Genomic DNA, 8,037 nt, shown 5'->3' with positions numbered 1-8,037 from the left:
ACCAACGAGGGAGGCGTCTGTGAAAAACGTGACGTGAGACAGCGCCGTAACCGTCCTAGGACGGAACCTCCCGAGCGTGTCGACAACACGCTCTGAGAGGGATGCCCATAGCACTCCAACCGTTGACTGGGAAGAGGAGTACTCTACTTCCAGTCTACAGCAAACCCCAGGCTGGTAGGGACCTGCCTGGTACGAGACCCGACGATCCACCTTGACCGCGAAGGACCAGAACGTCGTCAGGGCAGAATACCCTTCGTAACCCCTGACGACGCAGAGGCCCCAGTGCGGCCTCCACGCACTTGGTGAAGATGCGGGGAGCCAGAGAAAACCGAACGGCAGCCTCTGGTACTCATACGCTAACCCTGCAAAGGAAGCGTAGGTAAGCCCTAGGATGGAAGATCGGAGATGCGAAACGCATCCTACAGGTCTATGGAGGAGAACCAGACCCCCACCTGACAGTGTTCAACAGGTAGGAGACGATCCAAAAAATGCTGAACCTTCCCATGGGACAGGTCCAGCATGGGTCTGACACCCCCCCCCCTCCCGATTTCTCAGGCACCAGAGAACACCGGGAGGAGAACGCCACAACGATGGCTTGCTTCGTCCACAGAGATTGGATCTCGTTGACCAGAGCTGTCACTGCTGGTGACCCTGACACAAACACAAGTCCCCGCCTCAGCGTTCTCTCCATCCACCTCGACATATGGTACTGCCGTAGTCATATGTGATGACACTCCCAACGCACCCGCCGCCATGTGGTGCAGGTCCGCCGGGAACTGTAGATAGTTGGCCCGGTCCCACCCGCTGTGCGTAGCCAACCCTGGACCCTTGCGAGCAGAGCGTTCCGTGGAGTCGGGTCGGAACCTAACACTACCCACGAGGCAATCGCACCCAAGGGGGGACCCCGACAGAAAGGGCCGGTTTGATACGGGGGAAGCTGACATTAATCTAGGTGACAAAAGCCCCCCCACTGAACACCCCTCCAGAACATGCTGAGGAGTTGTTCTGCAGCCGGACATGCAAGGCGTGAGGACCCCATGGGTTCCTACACACCGTAGCCCTGCAGTGATATTACTACCACCTAAATCACGTGCACCTCTTCATTTCAGACCACTGCCGATCTCGCGGGAGTGGGAGGTACCAACATGATACCTGGCCTGGCGAAGGCGAGGCCGGGGAAGCCCGCACTGTGTGCCTCAAAAGGTTTCGAGCCCCCCTGCTGACAACACTTATAGTTGACAGACGTAACACCAGGCTCAACCAACACAGCTTATGGTGTGGGAGCCGCTTGACAGCACAACATTCTCACGGACAGACCCAGGCTCAGCCATCAACTGGGTGTCAGCCCCTGTCCCCATGAGAAGCGAAAAGTGGGGCCGCCCGCGCTTCAACGAAGGCACGCGGCCCGCAGCCAAAGGAAACAATCAGAGCCCCCTTTTTCCGCTGGTGTTGGGGGAGGGAGTGATCGGAGAGCGGGCTGCTCGCAGCAGGACGGCGACGGCTTGTTGTTCAAGCCGAGCCCATCCAACATGGCCGATCCCTCGGCCGCCAAGGCTGTCGGCCTTGTGGACACCTGTCAATTCAACGCCCAGGATACCTCTGGCGGGGGAAACATGGCCGCCTGTCGAGGGCCTCGTCATCGCCGCTGACGAGGCCGTGCTCTCTCTTCTTCTGGCTGCGCGGTGTGAGGCGGTGTGGGGCCTAGGACAATACCGCCCGCGCTCCAGCAGAAGACCAAAATCCCCTGCGGAGAGGGGAACCCTGAGCGGTTATAGCTTGCGGCTAGGTCAAAGCTAATAACGTCAACAACCTCCGATGTGTCGACGTCGGCTGGCCAGGGTTTCCGTTAGAAAAAATTGTTGCCGGCCTCAGTGTCCGGTAGATTTCAATCTACCGGTCAAATGAGAGACATTCCGGTCAGAGTTTATTGAGCTTAAAAACAATTGATATGACAATGACAACAAAACAAAAGAATGACATCATCAAGGCATGTAGATTTATAATATTTTTTTACTTAAAACTAGGCTACTTTTGCGTATAAAGTCATTATATTCCAAATAAAATAAGTCCCGAGACTCGTGCTGCTGCCGACTTTAAATCAAATAGGTGTCTGTGGGCAGTCGCCCGACATTAATAAACAACAGTCTGTTATAATCACATTTTTATGAGCTAACGAATTCCGTTATATTGGACATTTGTATTAATTATATCAAGCGAAGAACTGAGAAATTTGGCAGAGAGAGAGGGCAACATTATCGTGGGTCTGCGTGACGACTCTCTCTCTCTCCACCTCCCAATGACTTATTTGCGAGAGTATGGCGCTGCAGAGCAGCAGATTCAGCTGTTATTGGCTCTTTTCTGGGAACCGCACAACAGCGCCCCCCACCCAACATTGAATTGAAAATGGCTGAATTGGAGTACTGCTGGAGTACTGCATTGTGCTGCTGTTGCTCCGGCTCTGCAGCTTCACAAAAGTTTGCACACCCAGCACTAAGCTCTCGCTGACAACGTCGTTGTCATTATTAGAAGCAACGAAGAAACAAATCATGTAATGATTGTTTCGTTCATCGCATAGGCTATTTAATTTTAGCCTATTTTAATACAATTCAAATAATCAAATTGTGCTTAGACTTAGAATTATTTTCACCGGACATTAAGACCGGAGAGATTAAATATGTCGGACTTCAACAGATTTTGCCGGTCAAATACCGGTAATTACCGGCTAACGGAAACGCTGCGGCTGGCCCTCAAGGCCCCGCCACCAGACTGCCAATTCCATACCATGGCGGTACAGGCTTTAGCAGCCCACCAGCCACTCGCCAGGCCGACCCACCTCATGGCGTCGGCCGGGCGGGGCACTGTTTCAATATGTCAAAAGCAAAGGACTGATGTTAACACGGAGCACCATTGGTGGTTGCAAACAGCAACCTCCACTGTGGTGTGCACCATGAAGGGGTTAAATGAATAAAAGAACTAACACCACAAATACTGTAGAATGAGCAAGCCCATGTACACAACGTTAAGGGGAGGCGGACCAGAGAGAACCAGTCCCGCATTCATTCATAATATTCACAACAGCACACCAGCCCTAGCTTAGCCCATTTACCCAAAAGGTAAACAAAGCCCCCCCCGCACTACTCCCCCAATAGACACCGATTGACCGTCAGCAGGAATGGTTGAGAAGAGAGAAAGCTGTAGCATAGACAGACATTCTCGTAGCGGAGAGACAGAACAAAACAGTAGCCCACTACACTACTATAGCATAGCGTTCAACGCTACTATGGACAGAAAACAGTCAGCTGAGCCACAACACGGGCCGCCGCTAAGTCCCGTCCTGCAGTAGTATAGATCTACTGCCACCCGCCGAGCCTCAAGCATCGGCTTCCGGGTGGAAACCCCGTTCAAAGCCCCGCACAGGTTTAACGCTACCTGGCTAGGCCTACCTAGTCATGGCACACCCTGTTGACAACCCATTTACCCGTAAAAGGGTAAAATATGACTCAGCAAAACCCCCACATTAGCTACCGACTGACCTTCATTGATGAACCGGGCAAGAGGAGGGAAAAGCAGCAAAATCCCACGGCGGAGACATTAGAACAGCGTAGCAGTAGTGTTAGCATATAGCATTAGCATGTAGCGTTAGCATTAGCTGTTTAGCAGCACGCTTCCAGGATCGTTTGGAACCCGTCCACTACAGTGAACCGCTCCCCAAACCATCCCGCCCCTGGCGCCGACACACAACATGGTTGTGTAACAAAACAAACCAGCATTACTAACACTAACATCAATGCCTCTGATGACACAGGGCCTACCTGTGTACAAGCTGGCCCGATAGCCAAACCTTGCACGCTGATCCTTGGTCTGCTTCCATCAGACGAGGAAACATCAACATAGGCCGACGTGTCGCTGAAACATGCCCCGAAGATTCCAGGGGTAAGCAAACCTCCGGTAACTTTCAACATTACGCAATTTCTCATAATCTTTTCATAACAACTAGTTTACATAAGGTGCACTGCGACCGTTATGATGGAAACGAAAATAGAGGAAGAGTGTTTGGTGACCATGCCTACTGTCTTATAGGCTACGCCTCCATAGGGGCGGGTCCCGGCAGGTGTAGGTGTACTTGTTTTTTTCGTTGATGGAGTACAATAGGTACATGAGATGAGGTATATCTCGATAGGCTTAAGAGCGGGACGCGATGGCCAAGTACGATAATATAACCAAGGTTATTATAGTTAACTACAACTAACATGAACAAAATGACTAAACATTTAACGACTAAACGAACGTGCAGAAGAAATTATTTGAATACAAATGAAAATTAAACTAAAATTATATGGTGTACTTACAAAACAAACAAGAAATATGTCAATTTGGTCAAATTTGTCAACATGGCAGCGTGAGCAGACATTGTTGCTTATGTTTATTGATATGGAGTCATTGCCTACACAAAGTGTTGTGTTTACTTTGTATCACACAATACCGATTGTGAACATCTCAAATCTTGCCCCTAAAAAAATACACAACAAAATAAAACGATAAAAAACTAAAGCTGGACATTTTAATTAAAATCCACCCCGGAAACTAAAAGTAATTGAAAACTAAATAAAAACGAATAAAAAATACAAATCTATAATAATTCAGTGTGAACAGGGGAATGGGTATGTTGATTTATTGGAAACAATGTGTCTGGTAGAGACTATTCATACAGACTAGTTTATGGACTATAGAGACTATTCATGTGTTACTGTTTCTGAATGACCACACAGAAAACAACCCATTTTGCTTCATGACAACAAATTTAATGTACCTCAATCATCTGAAAGCAAAATACCCATGGAACTATTTATGACTCAAATAACTAAATATAAAAATTATCTATGGGAGAAATCATAGTGTGATTCAGTTCAGCAGGAGATCAATGCGCAGTATATTCCTCTTGTTGAATCTTGCCAGAAGGAGAATAACAGGGACATTAAGCTACAACATATCTATCAAGCATGGATATGTTTTTAATCACGAGTGTCATATGATCTCTCTCTTACAAGGAATGGTTTTTCCTTCTTTTTTTGCAACCCCCATACTTATATTTCTTCCTATGCAGGGAGAACGGGAAGCATGACGTTGTCACAAGCAATATATTGGCATCAAATTGAATTAAACGTTTCAAATGTTAATGCTTGAAAAAACTATTATTTTTATGGTAGTAGTCGAAATGGAAAATAGTATATGACCTTTATGGTGATTGTCATGTCTGCCCAAGTAATGAATAACCAGCAGGTGTCACTGTGCCTCTCAGACCAGATCAAATGAATGAATGAATGAATGAAAACTTTATTTAACAGATTGCAGAATGGGTACAATACAGTACGGCTCAATACATACAATTGTTAAGGGGATGCAGACCTGAGAAAGACGTTTGTCTTGTTTCCATCAGGGTCCCCCATTTTCAATTCATATAGACATTTATGACATACACAACATACATGACATTTATGGCATAGGGACATATAGGTATTTAGTACTGATACATTTGTGACATAAGCGGTATTCAAATATACAGTACTGTTACCCCTAGATCCTGACAGAGTATATACATATGATGGGGAGGGGACTGTACATTAGGAGGGGGTGGGTGGGTGGGAGGGAAATATACATACGGCGGGGAGGGAATATATAAATGCCGTGGGGAGGAGACTGTCTATTAGGAGGTGGTGGGGGTTTTGGGCATTTACGGTGGCCAGTTTCGAATTGCAGCCTCCCGTAGGTGCTCTTTAAGAGCGGTTTTGAATGTGGGCAGGGATTCACATTCCTTTACAGCTTTGGGTAGGGCGTTCCACATTGTTGTGGCATAATTGCGAAACGTGTTTAGTCCCTTGTTTGAGCCGAATCTGGGTTTAACATGATTTGTTGAGCTTCCTCTGGTGTAGTGGTTGTGGTATTCACTGACCTTTGGGAAGTATTTTGACATGTACATGGGCACCCCGGTCGTATAGTGTATCTTGTAGACCAGGCCCATTGCAAGTTGCTGTACTCTGTCGTCTACTCTAAGCCATCCTAGGTTGTCAAAGTGGGCAGGGGTGAGGTGGGTTCTGGGGTTCAGGTCAAGTAGTAGTCTGACCAGTTTGTTTTGTGATGTTTGTAATTTTGTTTTAAGCGCCTTTGAGGTGCTTTGGTACCATGAGGTGCACGCATAGTCATAGTACCCTTGAATGAGTGCTCCTGCCAGAGTCTTCAGGGTATTCTTGTTTACCAGAGAGGAGATCCGGTACAAGAATCTAGTTCGTTGGTTGACTTTTTTTATTACATTGGATGCCATTTTGTCACAGGAAAGATTTGCCTCTAGGATGGAACCCAGGTAGGTAATTTCGTCTTTCCTTGTGACAATATTGTCACCCACTGTAACTGAGAAGCCGTCGGTCTTGCTGAGTTTGTTATTTGAACCGAAGAGAATGGACTCTGTTTTGCCCATGTGTAATGATAGTTTGTTATCAGCGAGCCATATGCAGATTTTGCCTAGTTCCGTGCTGAGGGTTTTTTCAACCTGCAACTTGTTCTTGTCAGAGACCAGCAGGGCTGAGTCGTCCGCAAACAGGAACAAGTTGCAGTCACAGGCTGACGACATGTCAATTGCATAAATTAGGAAGAGTAGCGGTCCTAGTATGCTTCCTTGTGGAACACCACAGCTCACTGTGAGGGGGGGGGGGTAGAGTACCGTTTACCTCTACCATCTGTTCTCTCCCCTCCAGGTAGAATTGCATCCAGCTCACTGATAAGCTATCAAAACCAATTGCTTTTAGCTTGTCCATTAGAATGGAGTGATTGACAGTGTCGAAGGCCTTTTGTAGGTCCAGCATGACCATGCCGCAGTATTTGCCCGCGTCCACCTCTTGTTTGATGTGGTCGTTCAAATAGAGGAGGCATGTGTCAGTGGAGTGGGACGTTCTGAAGCCAGATTGGAATTCGTAGATTAGATTTTTTTCCGCCAGGTACTTTTCGACCTGTTCGTAGACTATTTTCTCCATGACTTTCGAGATGGAGGTAAGAATAGAAACAGGGCGGTAGTTGCCTGGGTCTAATTTGCTGCCCTTTTTGTGCAGACAACTCAAGACCACGGACAAGACCACGAAGTCCGTTTTAAGTTTTCAGAGGAACAATGTTTTCAAACTTTATTATCTAAATATGGTAAGTTAAGAGTGTTGTGTTCACTAATAGTAGAGGGTGCATAGTTTCTAGCATCGGCGTATTTAGACCACTATCAGTAGGGCACGTGCCCTACAACAAATGTTTTTTATTTTCCCTTTTTTAACATGATCAAATAATTATTATAATGTTTTTTACTTCGCTTTGAAATATTATAGTGAAATATTTTGCACTGTTGTCGCATTTATCTTGTTGAAATCCTCCAACAGGCTCTTTTTTGTAAGTTGACTGGTTTGCACACCAATAATACAGTGCAATAATAGAATAGTAGAATAGATAGTAAAATTATGCAATAGAATGGACAGAGTAAAATAGTGCTACAGTACAATCAACAGTGGGGTGTATTAGAAGGCTATATGGTGAAGAGGTACGTTTTTAGCTTATTTCTGAAAATATTAAGAGATCTAGCTTCCCTAATGTCCATAGGTAGTGTGTTCCATAACTTTGGTGCATAGTTAGCAAAGGCTGCATCCCCAATTTTCTTTAGACTGTGGCTTGGAACCTTCAATAGACCAGTAGTAGATGATCGCAATTTTTATACTTTGTATATAAGGAGGAGGACCTTGAAATCAATTCTAAATGTTACCGGAAGCCAGTGTTGGTTACTTACTTGTAACTTCGGGTTTGATCCAAGGAGTAAGTTGCCCCATATTGCTCTAACATTTCTCTTTTTGTTATAGGACCGACTAGTAGGATTTCAGTTTTGCCCTCATTTAATTTTAGGAAGTTGTTCGTCATCCATTTGTTTATTGCTAAGAGACAGGCGGAAATGGAGTTTATAGCTGTGTGATCATTTGGTTCAGCGGAGATGTACAATTGTGTGTGATCTGCGTA

This window comes from Notolepis coatsorum (assembly GCF_963971535.1).
Source record: "Notolepis coatsorum genome assembly, chromosome: 8".
Taxonomy (NCBI): Eukaryota; Metazoa; Chordata; class Actinopteri; order Aulopiformes; family Paralepididae; genus Notolepis; species Notolepis coatsorum.
This window is presented reverse-complemented; position numbering follows the sequence as displayed.